The sequence below is a fragment of the Euwallacea fornicatus genome, chromosome 18 (genome assembly GCF_040115645.1).
Source record: "Euwallacea fornicatus isolate EFF26 chromosome 18, ASM4011564v1, whole genome shotgun sequence".
In the NCBI taxonomy this organism is placed as follows: Eukaryota; Metazoa; Arthropoda; class Insecta; order Coleoptera; family Curculionidae; genus Euwallacea; species Euwallacea fornicatus.
The window spans coordinates 3,316,865-3,335,569 of NC_089558.1; the positions used below are offsets into that span (position 1 = coordinate 3,316,865).

At 35.6% G+C, this 18,705-nt stretch overlaps 1 protein-coding gene across 17 annotated transcripts in view; it reads left to right on the top strand.

Annotated features, from left to right (window-relative positions):
- The window catches only part of Syt7 (Synaptotagmin 7), a 311,069-nt gene that overhangs the window by 200,575 nt on the left and 91,789 nt on the right, over window positions 1-18,705 (top strand). For 2 of the 17 annotated variants that reach the window (XM_066292683.1, XM_066292686.1), the window contains exon 1: window positions 17,764-17,947. The exons of 14 other annotated variants lie outside the window; for them this stretch is intronic. The gene's annotated coding sequence lies outside the window, so the exon portion shown is untranslated. Of the gene's footprint in view, window positions 1-17,763; window positions 17,948-18,575; window positions 18,659-18,705 lie in introns of those variants that run through there. One more of the 17 variants, XM_066292684.1, reaches the window with a different exon arrangement.

Here is an 18,705-nt window from a genome sequence, read left to right on the forward strand (position 1 = left end):
CTGCGGAACTTTGCCAAGCATTCGCTTGAAACGTCTCCACGCGCAGTTTTTGTTCAACTGTGAGTTAGCGCGGCACTCATCTCGCGCATGGTCCTCTCATATTAAATTGTTGCGGCAAAATGCGCTATATAGTACCTTTGAAACTTCCTATCTTTCAATAGAATTTTGGTAGTTTTTACCACAATATCTGGAATGGTCAGATCTGGAGTACCGTTGGGTCGACCACTACGGAATTCGTCTTCGCATCTCCTACGACAGCGTTTAAACTTTGCCACTCCGATATTTTACAGTTGTCAATAAAGGACCAGATTGCCCCAAAGTAGAATTTAACTCCGCTTTGATGTTGGGTGGGCGAAGAACTTTCCAATGAACGTATCGAATCATGTATCGATAACCAATTTTCTCTATGTTCACGAAATATCTAAAACCTTTAACTAAAAACAGTTCCAAAACAAACACAAATCAACGTAGTACCCTCAAAACTTAGACTTAAGCTTTGAAAGCTTAATTCTTTATAATAGAGGTAAATTTTTAACCACCAAAACCGCCATCTATACGTCAGGGCGGGCACTTCTGGGACCATCCCCGTACGACACTTTCTTCGACAATAATAATTTGCGACAAATAACTGAAATCTGTTCTTAAAACTGCAAAATTCGACGCAGTTTGCACCCATTTCGCCCACGGTCAGTTAATGTTTGTGTATTTTTCTCGTAGCTATGGATACCGGTGCGAAGCGGTGAGAAATGAGTTTATTTCCTTATCGTTGCACACGCAGCCTGTAGAAAATAGAAGTGTAGCAAAATCGAGGGTCTTTCGATATCATTTCTGAGTGGATAAAAATGCAATATCCTGACAGCTGTAGAAGTATTTTATTTACTGAGAGCAAAAGAGGAAAACTGCAAGGTCCGGTTGTGTTCCCTTAATTCGAGCTCCACCTGAGACTAAAATCAAAATTGTTGCCGGTAACCATTCATGGAAAGTAAGTCAAATATGAAGTTAAAGCCCTTACCAGAGCACATGAGATCAACAAGATTCCACATGTGGTTTTTTGCGGGGCAGCTTGAAACTCAATTATCCCCAAACGTGCCCCGTTCGGTACCTTCTTAGCTTGTATCCCATACTTTTATCTGACAGTTCGAAACGAATGTCCAAATTTTGAGTTGCGATCTCCCTTACGGGAGTCCCTCACACTCTCGTAAAATTCCAGAAAAAACACTGCATATATGTTTCACCCGGTACGCAATGAAAATGGGCATTTGCTAAAAATTTATTTACATGATGAGACTCCTACAGAATGGGCCTATAACCGATCATAAAATTCACTAAAATCGGACTATAAATGTAGAACTTATTATTTTTTTCATTAACTAAAATTTGTGGCATATGTTTGCATGTGCGTTAATTTCGTCCCGGAGCTCATTTCGATGCCCGGAAAAGACCATTTTCGAAAGCCTCTGATTTTCTCTTCGTTTACTCGACACTGCTCCTTTCAATCTGAGCACACGCCCCTGGATCATTATCATTGCCCTTGAAAGTTTGAGGGCGACAAGACGATGCCATATCGACTAATATTAAAATCCTGGAAGATTTCATGGAAGTCTGTTTAGTCCATTACTGTCACAGTCCATTATTAAGAAAACTTTCTTGCGTTCTTAAGCTGTTAATTTTCTTTGTTCTTTAACGAGCTTTAATATAATAGAAGGTGTCAAGAGTGCTTGAAGCGAAGAGTTTGTTGATGTAAACAGGGGATAGATTAAATTGTAAATAAACCCATTGTATGGTTTGACCTAAATAAACAAGTGTGATTATTACGTTTATGGGAGATGCGGCATATCTTAATTAGCCCCCTTGAGGTTTCCGGAAAATTGGATTTGAACTAATTACACTGTATAACCAATAAGGGGACTGATTTCGATTACATACGGGCAGAAGTCGTAGATAGACAAACAATTTGTTTCCCGCAAATTTCATTATCCCTTAGGAGTAATTTTTATCGTTTCCATTACGTCACAAGTTACTGCACAATTCCAAATGATTTATTCATAGAAGTAGTACATCAGCAAAGTATTGAAATTATACAGCTTCGATAGTTGCGTTGTGGCCATTAAAACTGTACTTGGGTCTTTTAGATACATCACATTCTTCAATTGGTCAAAGAAATAGTCTTCAGAGAAGCTTTGAACTCTTGAAAGGAACCAGCACATTTATTAGTTTGAAGAGGTGAAAAGTGAAATTTTCAGGGAGTTTTCATTCAACTTTCTGATTTCTGCTTTTTTGAATTCGCTTGAAATTTAAAAAACGTATTTAAAGTTCAAATGAAACATGTTACAATTTTGTAAAATGTATATTAGGTGTAGAATGAGTTTTCGATCATCAGACATAATTTCAGGGAATTGACTAACTACACGAAGCTTGCAATGAATTCTCAACAGTGCATTAAATCGAAAACATTCTGAAATGTTTATCAAGCTTCTTGAGAAATTTGCGTTTTCAAATTCCTTCGAAATCTGCAACATCGTTTTGAGCTTCAAGCGAGACATGTTGCAGTTTTGCAAAATCTTCTCAAATATGGAAGGAGTTTTTGATCATCGGACGTAATTTCGGGAAATTATCGTACTTCACCAGATCTGCAACGAATTCCCAATGATGCATTAAATCAAAAAATTCTTGAAGCTTTCATCAAAGTTCTTGATATATCTGCGTTTTTAAATTCCTCTAAAATCTGCAAAATCATTTTGAGTTTCGAGCGAAACATGTTGCGGTTTTGTAAAATTCTTAGCGAGAGTCGAAGGAGTTTTCGATCATCAGATGTAATTTCGAGGAATTCTCACACTTCACGAAACTTGTACTAATTTGCTCAAGATGTGTTAGCTTGTCTTCCATAACGCATTTCATCAACACAGGTTTTTTCCGGTTCTGAGATCATTTCGAGGTGATAACCGTTGGTCCTTGGGTGCGTATTTCATTAAGTATGTCACCTCGATTTTGACAATGCTGTAAAAAGAAGGGGTTTAAAGATGTCCTTCCAGTACTCCATGACTTCAGTTGAGTTACTCAGGGTAAATCAGATGAATTGATCAGAGCTAAAAGAGCACCGCGGAAATTTCGGAATTTTCCTAAAAACTAGCTAATCGGCGATATTTGGAGAAGTTCTACTAGCAATTTTTACACAATTTTTTATTATTTTTCAAGTTTTAACGTCAGGATTAGCGCCCATCAGAATATGCACGTAATAGTTTTCATACGATCTTTTGAGAGGAAACCGTTGAAAAATGCATTTTTCTCATATCGGCAGTTTGTTTCCTTCCCTAATCCTAATTCTCTGTCAGCCTTATTGATTCCGATAAAATTTCATCTTACACACTCGCACCGGCTCGAATATCTGCCATATATTATGATCATTTTCAGTGAAGAGTCCTTTCCGTCATAAAGCCCTTAAGTACGAACCTTTATTATAACAGATTAATGTTTAGAATTTCTGAAATTCTGGATCGTCACAAGAGAAATTTGTTCCCGATGTTGCAGTGAAGCCTGGATATTTTCCGTGAAGGCGCAATTTTATAAATTTATATCAATGCGGAAAACGATATGCCCTCTTGGTGAAAATTGAATAAGGTCTGATGGTATGAAAGGGAAATTGGGTTTCCAGTGCAATCTGACTATTGATGTCACCTTTGAGAGCGGGACAAAATATCGTTTAATCCATAAATCCTGATAAGCCCTGAAGGACATCGTTTCGCTTTGGAGCTGGTCCAATTTTTCGCTGGGGCACACGATTTCTGATTACTACCCAAAGTTTCCAGACATTCGCATTAAGGCCAAAAACAATTCATCATTTCAGACTTTCAGCTGCGGCAAAATTGCGAATTCAACATATTAGGGCGATGAGCTCCCACGTGATGTCAGCTGAAAATTTCGTCTAACGCACATCGTATTTTGCTTAAAACTGAATTTTAGCCACAGGAAATGAAAAATTGCACTTTTTCACTGGGGTTGAATTTTCAACGTCCACGTACAGTCGTAGACAAAAATATGAAATAATTCTAAGAAAAATGCTTTTTTGTCGCTCGTTCATGTTTTTGTCCACAAAGTTTATTGATAACACAAGGTAAATATGGTTGAATTTATAATGCGATATTTGTCTTAGGACTGTTGTTCTCAACAATGTTCTTGTTAATACCAATTTTCGCCAGACAAAACAATGGAATCATGTGTAGTTTATGTTAGCTATAGGGGCATTTTCAATTATTCAGTTCGGTTGTGGGGTGGATTTTATACATGCTATGACAAAGAAAAACAATTTTTCTGCAGATTTTCGAAATGCAATATTTGAAATGTCCCGTCGTGATTGCAGCCAAAAGAAATGCAAAGATTTTGGAAATTAGTCCAAGGGGTGTTTTCAAAATATTTAAGAAAAACACTTTTGGAGAATGAAAAAACTATTTAAAATCTGGACGTCCAAGAAAAACAAACGTAACTACTGACAAATGGGTCAAAAAAATATCATCTAAAAGTCCCAGAAAATCATCTAGTGCCATTCAGAAGAAAGTTCGTAATACCAACATTGCTACGAGTGAAGGAACTGTAAGTCATCAGTCGTGTGAAATGGGCTTGGTAGGAAGGATTGCAGTGAAGAAACCATTTATTTCTAATAAGAATAAGAAAGCAAGAATAAAATGTTCTTTCGTTTTGATCTCTTTCAAAGTGGGGTGCCATTTTCTCTAATTATGAAACAAAAGTTAAACTTTTCGATTCGGATGAAAAAACTTATGTTCGGCGGCCAGTAGGAGCTAAGCTTGATCCTGAGTATCAAACACCAACGATTAAATATGGTGGTAATGGTTCAATGGTGTGGGAATATTTTTCGTTATTTGCGTTGGACCATTGGTTAAAATTGACGGAATTATGGATCGGTTTCTATACAGGGTGTCTCAGAAAAGTAAATTTAAGGAGTGATTCTATGAGTGATTTTGAGAAATAAAGTTTATATGAACCTAGGTCCGTTTTCGCTTTCTATCTAAAATACGGAATGTTAAGATTAGCTATATTTTTTGTTTTTTTTTAATACGCCCGGACCTGCTTTAAATATTTTTATCGAACTTGGTGGGCGTAAGTTAGGTGTAGAAACACATCTTTTAAGAGAAAATCTAATTTTTAAATGCAAGCAGTGGCGCCCCCAAGGCCATGACCCTGATTATTTCTTGTGAAAAATATGTTACGCCGCTGCGTTTTCAAAAAATAAAAATTGTTTTCTTAATTCTAGTTTTTTTTTTGTCAAAAAATGGTCTCTTAAAGTTTTTCCGTAACATCAAGCGTTTTTAAACAACAAACGAATTGATTAACATTTTATATTATAATAACGGCCAAATTAGTTATAATAATACTAAATTTGTACCAATTTATAACGACCATTCGGACAAAAAAAAATTTAATAATCGCTGAAAATATCTTCCACCTGCAAGAATACATGCCTCAGCCCTTTTTCTCATATTATCGCGCACTTTTTGAAAAATTTCCGGAGTATTTCTAATAATGTTGCAACATGCTATTACGCAATTTCTCATATCTTCCACACTGTCAACTGTAGTGCTGTAAACCAGAGCTTCAAGTTGACCCCATAGGAAAAAATCCAAACAGGTTAAATCAGGAGACCGAGGAGGCCGTGGTTGTGATCCACCACGACCAATCCACCGGTTGTGAAATGAACGATTTAAATGTTCTCTTGCTACAATATTAAAATGAGGTGGTGCACCGTCTTGCATGAGCTACATTTTGTTTCTAATTTTTTTTTTTAAGAACTAAAATTAAAAAATGATTTTTATTCTTTGGAAAAGCAGCGGCGTAACATATTTTTCACAAAAAATAATCAGAGTCATGGTCTTGGGAGCGCCACTGCTTGCATTTCTCTTAAAAGATGTGTTTCTATACCTAACTTACGCCCACCAAGTTTGATAAAAATATTTAATGCAGGTCCGGACTTATTAAAAAAAAATATATATATATAGCAAATCTTAACACCCCGTATTTCAGACAGAAAGCGAAAACGGACCTAGGTTGTTATAAACTTTTTTTCTCAAAATCACTCATAGAATCACCGCTTAAATTTATGACATACTATACCGAAACACCCTGTATAAACACATTTTCGAGAAGACATGTTACCATTTGCAGAGGAGGAACTGCCTTTAATATAACGTTTTCAGCATGACAACGACCCACAACATTCATTCTGTCTAGTTGAAAATTGGCTGACTCAATTTAAAATTACTGTCTAAGAGTAGCCACTCCAATCACCATATTTAAATCCGATTGAGCTTCTCTGGGAACACCCACAACGATAAATTAGAGACATGAATGTGTCCAGTTAAGGTGAATTGTGGGAAGTCCTGTACGAAGAATGGTTGAAATTTTTCCATTTCTATCTGCAAAAATTCAGTGGAGTCAAAGCAACATCGATGCCAAGCCATTGTAAATTCGCAAGAATATGCCACTAAATATATTTTTTTATGTTTTGATTTGTTTTTAATAGAATCTGCAAAGTATTTCGTTATTCTGTCCAGATTAGTTCATTATTTTTAATTTTTTTAACATGTGTAGAAATGAATTCAATATTTTTTATTCATAATATTATTCAACATTTACTTCGGTATTCGAATCACATGCTTATTTTTTTATAATCAGTATTTTGACTGGAAATAAGTTGAGAATATTTTATATTTTTTGCCGCCACTGTTAGTTTGAAGGGGCGGATATGTGGGATATTAATCATTTCACACAAACGGCCAGGTTGAAAAGACGGCCCAGGCCCGGCGTCTTATCCATTGAAACGAAAGCTCAATGTCTCAGAGAAGGAAGGATGATGGGGTTTACCAGTGAGTAGTTTGTCAATACTTGAGCGTGTTTTTTGTAAAAAAAAGAAAAGAAATAATTTTAAAAATTCAAGAAATTAATTAAATCTCTGAAACCGTTAAAGCATGTTCAGATTTGAGGTTAGAATCGGCTATGAATCTCCGTAGTGGTTAGGTCTAAACTTCATAGTATATTTTGAAAATTGTTACAGAAAAATAATTAGCCGTATATATCAAGAATCTAGTCACTTTGGAGAACTCTTTTAGCAGTTAGGGCCTCTAAATGGAAATTAACTGAAAGTGGCACTGACTCCATGAATTTATCCCTGAAAATTTCCGAACCAACTAATTTCCCCCAAAATACTTACCTCTAACACTTTCGCGAATTTTTTCAATTTTCAAAATTCTGAAGCTGTGTTTTTTTTCTACCGAATGTGTGATCCATTTTAGCTATTTTATACTTCCAAAAGTAGATTTTAACATAGAATCAAAATTATTTTGCGCTAGCAAGTTGATTGCAGAATAACCACCCACGTGGGTAGTTTCCGTGGGAAAACCGGAACTGGTGATATAAGGAATGCGCTTAGTCTTAAAGATTGCTTTCAGAAGTAATGATTGCCAGGGAATAGAAAATAAATTATAAATTTTTCCTCGCATTCAACAAGAACAACCAAGTTCTTAAAGGCTCTGCTGGCCTCCTTCCAGAATCCAGAATTAACCTTTTTGTTCCAAAATTTATATTTTTGAGCCTCCAAAGAGGGTTTTACCCATTTTTTTTAATCTCATAAATAAGTGCAAAATTTTGTATTGTTAGTAAAAAAAGTTTACTATCACTTGTATCAAATCCTGTAGCGCCATCTTTCGAGACACCGTACAAACTTTTATAAATTGATTTTCCACCGTCGCTTTTCCACCTTCTGATCCATCGCATCTGATACGCCATCCATTTCCAGACAGGAAAAATATATCCCATGTGTTTTTCGAGTTTTCCACTAGAGAGAGTTGCTGGTGCTTTTCGTCACGTCACATCAAAGCTGGACATTTCTTTAAAATATCCGCAAAACTGCACTTAATTGTCTAATAAATACTTGAACTGACATCATTTCTCTCTATCTGAACTTGACTTGATAACAAACATTTTCAAGCCTTAACGGATATTTAATCGAAGCATCGATTAAACAGAGGATTAAATTAGTTGGACGATTTAACTTAGGGATTAACTTTAATTCGATGCTTGATAAGGACGAGCGATCGATCAAAACGATAGCTTATTAGCGTCCATTTAATCATCGGATTTAAAGTAGGTTGAGCTGATTTGGCACATCGTTTCAGAATGAAGAATTGAAGTGTTCTTGAACTACATTCTATTCTCGGTATTATTGAGAAATTTCCAAACTTAGCGTGCACTTTTTTTTTAGATTTTGAGAGACTTTTATGTCGATTTAAAAGAAATTTTGACGCTAGTGAGTGAAATTGGCCTGTAGGAGAATAAATTGCCTGGAAGAGAGTGGATTTTATTTAGTCCGATTTGGGTTTTTCATCCAGCTTAAAACGGCTTAAAGGGACTTTTATCATTTTAATAGAATTTAAATTGATTTATACCGGCAGTGATGAATGATCTTGGTGAATTCCTTATAAGTCCGGCAATTCGAAGTAACATAAACTGATTAGAATTAAATGTATATTGCTCAGCAGTTTAAGTAATCGGCTATTTTTCCTTAGAAACCACAGATTACTTCAAGATTCTTCTTGAAACTGAACAAGAAATGTGTTTCCGCTCGTAAAAACCTGTATTTTCCATACGCTGCTGACTTCTATCATTTGCATTTATGCATTGATCTCTAGAAAAAGTCACAAATTTCAAAAATTCAGTTCTGTATGATAGCTACGCTAATGGAGGTGACTATCTATTAGTATTAAATTCCTATCTCTCATAAACCCTTTAATATTTGCTACTCTCTGACTAGTAACAGGTATCTCAGAAAATTTGTATAACAGAAAACTCAAAATTTGCTGAATATTTTCACTCTTCGCAAATCGAATTTCATTCCTTTAGCTCATAAATACCCTTAAACTTTTTACGCTTTTGATATTTGATAGAGATAAAAACGACGGAGTAAGTGCAATTCCCAAATATTTTGGTGCATGTGAGGCCTACACAAACTTATGATAACTTTTCAATCTATATCAATGTGATTCTATGCATCACAGACATGGTTGAATTGGTTATGCGTCTGGCTTTTACTATACAAGATAATAAAAAAATAAGGTAAAATATTAACAAGTAATAGAATGTACCAAAATAATCAAAAAATTCTTAATAAACATGGGCCCGCAAAATAACGGTTTCGTGGATATGAAAGTTTAACCTTTTTTGAAACACTTATTAGCAATTATTTATTACTTATTTATTATGTAAAAATAAACGAAATAAGCTTCCAGCAAAAACAAAAAATAAAGTTACATGTAGCGTTCAAATTCCCCTACCTCGACTTCGAAGCAGGCACGACATCTTTGTCTGAAGGATATTCGAACTCTTTCTAAAACCACCTCATTGGCTCAAAATTTATTAGTATTTTTGATTAATTCGCAGCTGCAGCTTCTCGAGCCAATTTACAGGAGTAACATAGACCAATGTTTGCGAATATCCCCAAAACAATTATTCTAGAGGGTTTAAATCAGGCGATCTTGCAGGTCGTAATACAAGCCCGTCCCTCTTATCAATCTACAAAAACATCTTTGGTGCAAATGCTCTCTAACGTCAAACGAAAAATTAGCTGAATCATCATTTTGTTAAAACCATATTTGTTACCTTTGCTTTTGGTTTGCATTTGCTGACCTCGAACCACTTCTTCTACTCTAGGAGTAGGTACCAACTTTGATTTTCCGGACAAGTACTATTATTTGCTCAATGAACCGGTATCACGTAATCTTTGGTGAATTGTTCTCAACAAACGATGCGAAAGAATCTGGCGATTAAATGAGTTTCAGCATAAAGGCGTCGCGCTTTGATGATAATGCCATTAACACGAGCATACATGAAATGCATGTCGGTTCATTCTATGTTGGAGTAAACAGCCATAAGATACCAAAAACTTGTGTACTGACAGTAGGCAAATATTTAATGTTTATACCATCATAATAAATAGCATGTTATAGTTAGCACAATAAGAAAAGTAGTATAAAAACAATTACTTTTCTTCGCTTGAGCATAATAATTGCAATAAATGTTTAAAAAAATAATAATCTTCCATATTAATATCGCCAATGACCCACAATAACAGGATCTGGCATAGTTTTCTACTGTTGTGATGCCTGCTTTTGGCAAATGGGACACTCGGCCATGGCGGCGATATTGGAGGGAGCCATGTCACCATGTGGCACGCCGATTGCGCCAGCGCGCGACGCATCTGTTACGACAAAAGCATGTCATAGAGACACTAATACATGGCGACCTTCCGGTCAAGAAATTCCACCAGTTTTAGTCTAATAGATTTTAGGGATATGTTTAGTACCAAAACCGCTTGGCTTGACCCCGACGTCCAAAGCTTGCTGGAGCTTGATAAATTGTCTTTCGGACGGATAAAGCAAGACGTTACTCGTACATTGCAAAGCTTCAAATAAACACAAAAAAATCCGGGAGATTTTTAGATAATCCAATCGATAAATTGAGGTCTAGAAGGAAAATTTGGGGAACGTTTATTCAATTACTACTTGTAATCAGTCAAGCGAAAACGTGTTAAGGCCTTAAAAAAATTGTAGAAAATTCTTAAAAGGATCTTGGTACAATTTAAGGGATTCGAAGACTTTGTGCAGTAACTCAAATTACATTTTTGTAGCTTAGAAAGCTCTGAAGTAAACCGAACTTCATGTGAATCAAATTAGTACTAATTAGCATTAATGACTGCGTTGTGAAATAAAAAGCGCACTACTAATACTAAAGAGGCTTTTAGCTAACAAGGAGTATAATATCTATTATTACACCTTCCCCCATTAGCTTTTAATTAAATGTGCCGCACGAACTTTAGACTTTAGCCCTAATTTGCACCCGTGGGCGTATTTACCATCACAAGCGCCTTGTTTCAAATATTATCCCCAGTTAACTCAACATTTCACTCCATTCGTTACCCCGCTAATACTTCAATTTTTTTTGTAAATTCTTTTGCTACCACTAAACCTTTAAAAAGCATTATTGGAAATTTTTTCCCTTCAATCCTTTTTCCGGGCTGAATCGCTTCGGACGGGCAAATGGGACTTTTTTCGCTGCCCTCTAATGCCCTTTCCTTGTGCCAATCAAACTATCAGAATAGCCTGAGGGAATCGGATTATTTGTTAACAATAAAAATTCGAAACGCGTAGCACCATCTCAATGCTTTTTAAATCGACATTGCGTATCGGGTGTAACCATCGATCTAATATCTTTTCTTAACTTCCTGAGCTTTACTGCTATTTTTTATTTAAAAGTTGTAAAATTCGGGTTTTGCTGAAATTTGGGTTTTCACTTCCATTACCCCACCAACCAGTTAAGCTTGCTATGAGTTGGGTGCACTAATTGAGAATTTTTCTGCTACTGTTGTTAATTTGTTCTTTCCCGCACCGGAAAGCGTGCGAAATTTTTTTTACTGCACTCGTGCTGGATTTTTTGTCGGTATGAATTTTACACTCTTTCCTTATTTCTATAGTTTTATTAGATATCATCAATTTTCTCATACGGCTATAGATAGATAAATTTTAGGATTATGCTGTAATTTTAAGTTTTATACTAAAATTAAGAAGTTTTCAAAGTTATTTAAAAATTAAATAAAAAACAAAAAAGTGTGTCTATTTAATCGCGGTAGTAGAAAAAATATTGTTATTGATTTATATTAAAAGTTGCTCATAACAATTGCGTGCAAAAAACTGTCGCTTTTCTCACTAGTTAGAAAAAAATATTTATATGACAATTTTTTGTTGGTCATTTCAAAGTGAAAACATTTCAATTATGACGCGGCTAAACTGTTAAAGCAGGGGTTCTAATTTTTAAAGATGTCAAAAATAAAAGAAAATTTTGGTTCTATTCATAAAAATCTTGAAAACTTTGTTCTGGAAATTAAAAAAAAATCAAGTTTCGAAATTCTAAGAGGATCTAGAAGTATTTCAAGAGGGTCCCGAACTATTTCATTTCAATTTTCAAGTTTCAGAATTTCAGGAAAGTGATCTCTACTCATAAATTTTTTGGGAACCCCCTCTAACAATTTGAAACAAAATAGATTTCCAGGAAATTTCCTACGATTTTCAGACTTGAAAACATACATGACACGTTATTTCGATATAAGAGGCTTCTTTTGATGACTTTTCAAAGAAAGTTCTTGTTTTCGAACGCCAATGGATGTTTGGAACGTTTCGAAGGATTTGAAAATCTTTTTGGAACTTCTTTTCTAGGAATACAACATTTGTTAAAATACCAGGAAATTTTCTGGATTTGAGAAGGTATCCTGAACTAATCTGAAACACCCTATAAACCAAGTAATTAAAAAGCAACAAAATTAACTAAATTTTTTTATTAACCTAAAAAACATATTAGGCGCTTATTTTGACAGATAATGGTTCCTCAAAACCATCCGAACGATCAGTCCAAAAATTTGTTATTTATGAGCTTATGAACCTAAACAAGACATTAAGCGAGAAGTCACACAAATCCCATATCTATTTACAAATGTATAATGTATTATACACTGCTCCATTGAAAAATACCAATGATTTTGTTTCTGGCACACAATATTCATGAAGGAGTTTTTATGTAGATTTCTAACAGACACTAATAACAGGTTTTAATAATAATGAAATTCATGGTAAAATATATGAGATTCATCCCGTTTCCTTCAACAAGAGAAGTGTAATCAACGGCTTCTCCATTAAAAAAAAAAACAAGATATGACATCAAAGGGAATCTGTTGTAAACATCTAGTTCTATCTCTCTTAATCACGAAACCTTTAATTTAGTGATCTTGAGAAGGTTGAAGGCATAAAATATCAAAACCTTTTGCTGCATTAATTGACATTATCATCAGAGAGGAAGGTTTCTCTGTCATGTTACAAACTCACGATTTCCCTGCGCAAGTTAATTTCAAGTAAACATAAAAGTGATATAGTTCTCCGTACAAGGTTTATAGCTCTTTATCCTCAAATCCAGTACATCGATGGTTATTCCCTTGAAAATGGGGATCGGTTGCATGAGCATCGAGGCCCAGGCAAAAGGGGTCGATGTTACCATAGCAACGTAGTACTCACGCTTCTATTTCCTTTTAACGCTTCATTTTATAAATTTATGTCATACCTGCCACACTAATCGCAATTAAACGAGGCTCGTGAAATTGCGGCCGTGAAGCGAATTTTAGTCCATAACACTCATTGGGATAAAACTGAAAAAGAACTTTGAGTGTAACCTGTTGCCAGTACTCTGGGAAGTGCTAATTCCCGTAGAGACATTTTCCGGAATTACGAGGAGAAATTTTAATGTAAGATGTTGTGACAGGAACCTCCAATTCATTTCGAACAAGCGGGGAAAACGAAGCCCAAAATTGAAATGTACCGAAATCAGATTATCGCGAGATACACGCTGCGAATTTGATAAATGGAGGCGCCAATTCGTAAAGCTGTAGACTCTCGACTCCCATCAAATCAATTTGCATGTGGAATTTATAACTCGGTTACATCGTTTACGATTGGTGCCAAGTGGAGTTTTCGTTCAGGTTCGAAGCCAATTTGAACATTTCACATTGGGAGAATTGATAAGAACCTAGAACGCGGTAAAAATTTAATAATTGTTATAAAATTCTCGACCCTCATCGATCTATAGGTAAAGCCTATATTGTTAAGATTGCTATTCATTAAAGTCTCAGAAGGTTTTTGTAGCACGTTCATTGTGTAGCAAATACTTCGTTAAAGACTTTAGACAGAATGCCATCGAAATAGATGGCTTCAGGGCCAACCGCAGGTGGCATAACGTGAAGCTTGATGGGATTAATATCTAATATATTAACTCTGTAATGGTAAATTGCTGCGGACAGCCGCGACAAATGATGGTGGTTAGCGATATAGTTTATTGCATGGGAGTATGAGTGAAAGACCTAGAGCATCAGTTTATCAGCAATCAGGTTATTAAAAAAGTTGGTAACCCGAACTAACTTAAATTAATCTCAACTAAATTTTGTGACAAAACACGGTAATTTGCAGATGTGAATAATTGGAGATGCTGAGTAGATTTCTTCAGAGAAATGTTAACTTAAGGTCTACGTCATAAGTACATTACATGGAAATGTGCTATTCTGCCCGTAAATTTAAATAACTCAAACAGTCCTGTTCGGAAGGAATGTTCATAAATCTCCAAGGAATCGATCGCATCCCGGAAAGTCTTGCAGATACTAAAGAATTTAGTTGATATTCTTTTTTAGTAATTTGTAACTGGCCGAACATTTGTAAATATATTAAAAGGAGAGACCAATGTACCATCAGAACCAACACTAATTTAGATAGCTTCTTCACTGTCCATAATTCGATAGGAAAATTAACCGAGGGTAATTCATCATTAATGCGCACTGACCCATGTGAGCGAGTTGTGACCCAATTGCAATGATTCACTGCCTGGAAGACCGAGATTGGGAATGAGATACTGTTATCATTATCTCCTCAAAGTTCGGTGCATTTGTCTTGTAACACTTAGAAGATAATGCACTACAAATTGCTATTAAGTTATCTAGAACCGCGAATTATCAATAAAAAACAACGAATTAGAAGTTATTGAATATGAAATTTATATCTTTTATTCAGCATTAAAGGTTAATAATGGAATTAATCCGAAACATCTTGATTTGTACTACATTACCTCGAACATTTAAAGTAAATATTTAGATTGGGATTAGATGAAAGTTAAAAATTCGCCTTAAAACTTACCATACAAATTTCATCTAATTTCCTTTATTTAACAAACAAAAATGCTCGCAAATATTTATTTCGCTATTGTCGGTATTTTTTTTTCTTATTTGGCTTGAGAGTCTATCCCATCAGTGTTTGTACAGAGATTCAATACATTTTCCAGGCGGATCGACTAATTTGATTAAAGCCATAATAAAAGCGATTTTCTCTGTGTTTCTTTCCGGATTCCAGTAAGCTACATCAAGTGATTAAAATGCAATTTAAGGGCAAATGTCGCTTTAGTATTATAAGTCATTCTGGCATTTAAAAGTTGGACTTAACTTGCCAGAGATGCCTCAACTTTATCGCTTCAAACTTTAGAACGGAAAAATTTAGCTGAAAAAGTTTTCAATTTCCCATTAAATTTAATATACAAACTTCAAGTTGAAATTGGGACCTGCCTGATAAATTATGCAAAAGAAGCTGTTAGTACATGTAATATAATTTTCTGTTTGTTTCAGGTAAGTTTTCTCCAAACGACGCAACCGTAAGTACGAAGATTGATCGAAATGTTTGCGCAAAAAGCAAATTAAACCACACTAAAAATCATTGTGGGGGCCATGAAAAAACTGAGCGCAAAAAAGGTTTTTATTGTTCTTTTATAGCTTGCAGGCAGCAGCAGCCGAGATTAAACCGAAAATTGTCTGCCAGAAATACTTTCCTGATATTACCGAAGTGAAAAATGTTTCTTTTGTCGTGTCTAGACCAATAATTTTTCCTTTCATCGAAGACGTTTGTAGGCTCGAAAATTCATCGTGAAAACAATTACTTGAAAAAGCTTCGAAAAGCTTCTTATCTTAATATATGCCGGAGGTAGCTAAAACGCGAAAGGAGACTCTGGATTAGTCAACGTAGACTAATCCATGTTAAGCGGATACGATTTTTAGCTATGTACTTTTATCGCATTCATGGAAATTTAACTAGTCTCGTAAACAGCATTAAGCTTCTTGTACCTTGATGGCGTGAGCCAGTACGTTCAGGGCGTTCGGAATCTAATTTCACAGACTTTAGATCCAATTCCTAACCTAATTATTCTCATATAATGTGCAGACGCTGGAAAGCCATAAATTTTAAATGTTTAAGAATAAAGACCAATGCTGCATGTCGAGCAATTATATTTCAATAATGAAAAATCCTCAGGACCTCGTGAGCCAGAAACAATTTAAGAAGAGTAGAAGTATTCTTAGACTGGAAATTCCTGGAAATTCTGGCTTAATAAGCTTCGCTGATGGTTTTTTTGTCTCTTTCAGGGTTACATTAGTGTTAAGAAATATTAAAAAGTACTTAAATTTTTTTTTATTTCTCATGAAATTTGCTATTCAAACCCCTGGAAAGTCGGCATTTCAGCACGATATGAAATGACGCAGATCACATCATGAGAGAGAGTAAACAACACACCCAATTTTGTATAATACCGAGAATCTTCTTATTAAAGCCGAATCGGAACTCCTTTTTTGCTTCCCAATTTCAGCCAATTTGAATTTATCATTTACATATTCGAAGAATACATGGGCAACAGGTACATGCAGGTGCTTTTTCACTGTTAAAGTCATTAAGAAACTAAAAAAATCCTTAATTGTAACTGTCAATGCTGACACGTGACTAAGGACCAGTTCTTCAACATCCAGTTTGAGAATGACAGCTCTCAGTTAACAATAATTTGCCAAACAAAGCACTCGTATTTTCCAAATTGATGTTAAAACTTAATCAGCAGTTAAAGTATGGCTACAGAAACTTGACCCGCAAGTTACTTGAGCAGTACATTAAAGAACCCATCTTAAGCTAAGCTAATTCGTCTGGTAATTCTCTATTAAGATCCCTATGGAATTTCCATAACAGCGTCCATAGAAATTTTGACCCAAACATACTGTTTCTGTTTAAAATAATAATGTTATAGGGCTTTAAGCAGATTAGTGTACATATGAAACTGCTTAATATTTTCGCATAAAGTTAGAATGAAATTTGAATCTAAGTGAGAGTTTAATTCTTGTTAAAGTCCTTGTAAACCCTGTTAAAATCCCTATGGAATTTCCCTCCTTTTTACTCATAGAACCTTTCACGCACAGTTCTTTGAGAAATAAACTTTTTGGCCATTTTCATATTCTTATGGATTCATCTCTCAGAACATATTCGCAATTTAGAATGGTGGAATGCAGGTACTGTTATTCAGGTACTTTCAGAATAAATGTCAAATGTATTGAAACTAAATTTCCTTCCCATTTTCTTTATTATCAAGTCGTTTTATCACTACAACTTTCCATAAAACCTTGTTAAAGTTTCTATGAATTTTATATACTTTCGCGAATGGAATTTTTAAGTGGTCTTTGACTTTGAATAGACAATTTCCTATGTCCATCTTTTTCACTCCTTTCGTTCAGAATTTTTTAAAAATCTTTTGTGGTTTTGTCTTTTTAGCAGATTCCTCTCAGCTGACATAGAATTTATTTGATTTCGTCACCACAAACAGAGAATCTGGGACGCGTTATTTTAATCAGAAATAACGGGTCAGGTAGTAATGCGATGATAAAAATACATTGCGGTTTCGTTACTTTTCGTAAAATTTAACGTGGTCAAGTGACTTGATAAAGACGTGTAAAATGACCACCAAATGACGTCGCCTGCTTCCTCTCTATGGTTATGTAAATATGACTTCATGTATGCTTATGGACGCCTGAAGCCGGGCCTGAGCTTTGGCCTCCATAACAGACCGTTTCATTTCCCTAATTCTCATAGGCTTTTCATCTCCCGAAATTCAAAAGATCTGCAGTATTCCATCTACGACACACACGCATACACAAAGGAAAAGGAAAAACAGACGTAACTCAAAATTTACCCCGCGCCCGACTTCTTCACTAAAGAGTGCGTGTTGCACGCTTCGCTCCCCCCGCTCCACCCCTTCCAGCCCAGAAAAATCGCGCCACAAGTGGTAGTGTGCCATGGTGCCCTAGACAGTTGCGAATCGGCGAACGCGGCGGCGGCTCACGCGACCAAACAGCGACATCGTTGCGCCTTTGTTTTCCGTTACCCCACGCTCGGACCGTCAATTGTTTCTCGTCTCGAGGATGCTGTTTTGTTTTCGTTTGGGTGTTGCTAACTCTCTGCGGTTTAATTATTCCAAGGAATACACTGGTTGTTGATAAATGGTTTGTTGGAGTTATTGATTGCGGAACGAAAAGGGGGTCACATATGTTTACTTGCCATGCTTCTTGTTTTATGATAGAGATATAGAGGAAGAATGAATTTTAATACACGTGCAGATTTGTCTTTAAATCGGAACAGTTGCGATGATCCAGCGCTGGTAACATCTGTTTCAGTAGTTCGTGAGATGAACGAGGGAAATTAACTTGCCTTCTTATTCTGCACGTTTGCTCGATTTATGGGCGGCAGCTGAACTGCAGAAAGTTTCGTTTTGGGAAATTTTGTTAACTGTGGGATTAGATTTATCTTCTACTTTAATTGCAGAGCAGCTCTTAGTGGTTTGCACAAAGAGAGAAAATGAAATTAATTCGCATACACCTACAAAATTGTAAAACTCTTCTCCATCGTCGCTCCGATACTCTGCGACTTATTACATAATTTTTATTTCTAATTTAATTAATAACTGTTTTGGACGTTGTTGGTGGAGACTTTCAACCGATATCGCGTGGCTTTCTACGTCATAACTAATTCAACCTGCTTCTATATTTATACATGCAGTAATTGCATGGGCAATTTGCTCCCTCTCATACCCACAGTTAACTTTATGTCTTATGCAAACTATCGCATTACTGGAATTAAATGCCCAGGATTTCTTTGTGGTGGTCGTGGAGGAGATTGATGGTATTAATGAGGATTCCTGTCAAGTATCCACTCAAGTAAGTTATTAATTACTTCACGCAAGAAAGCCCTTACCTGCAATCTA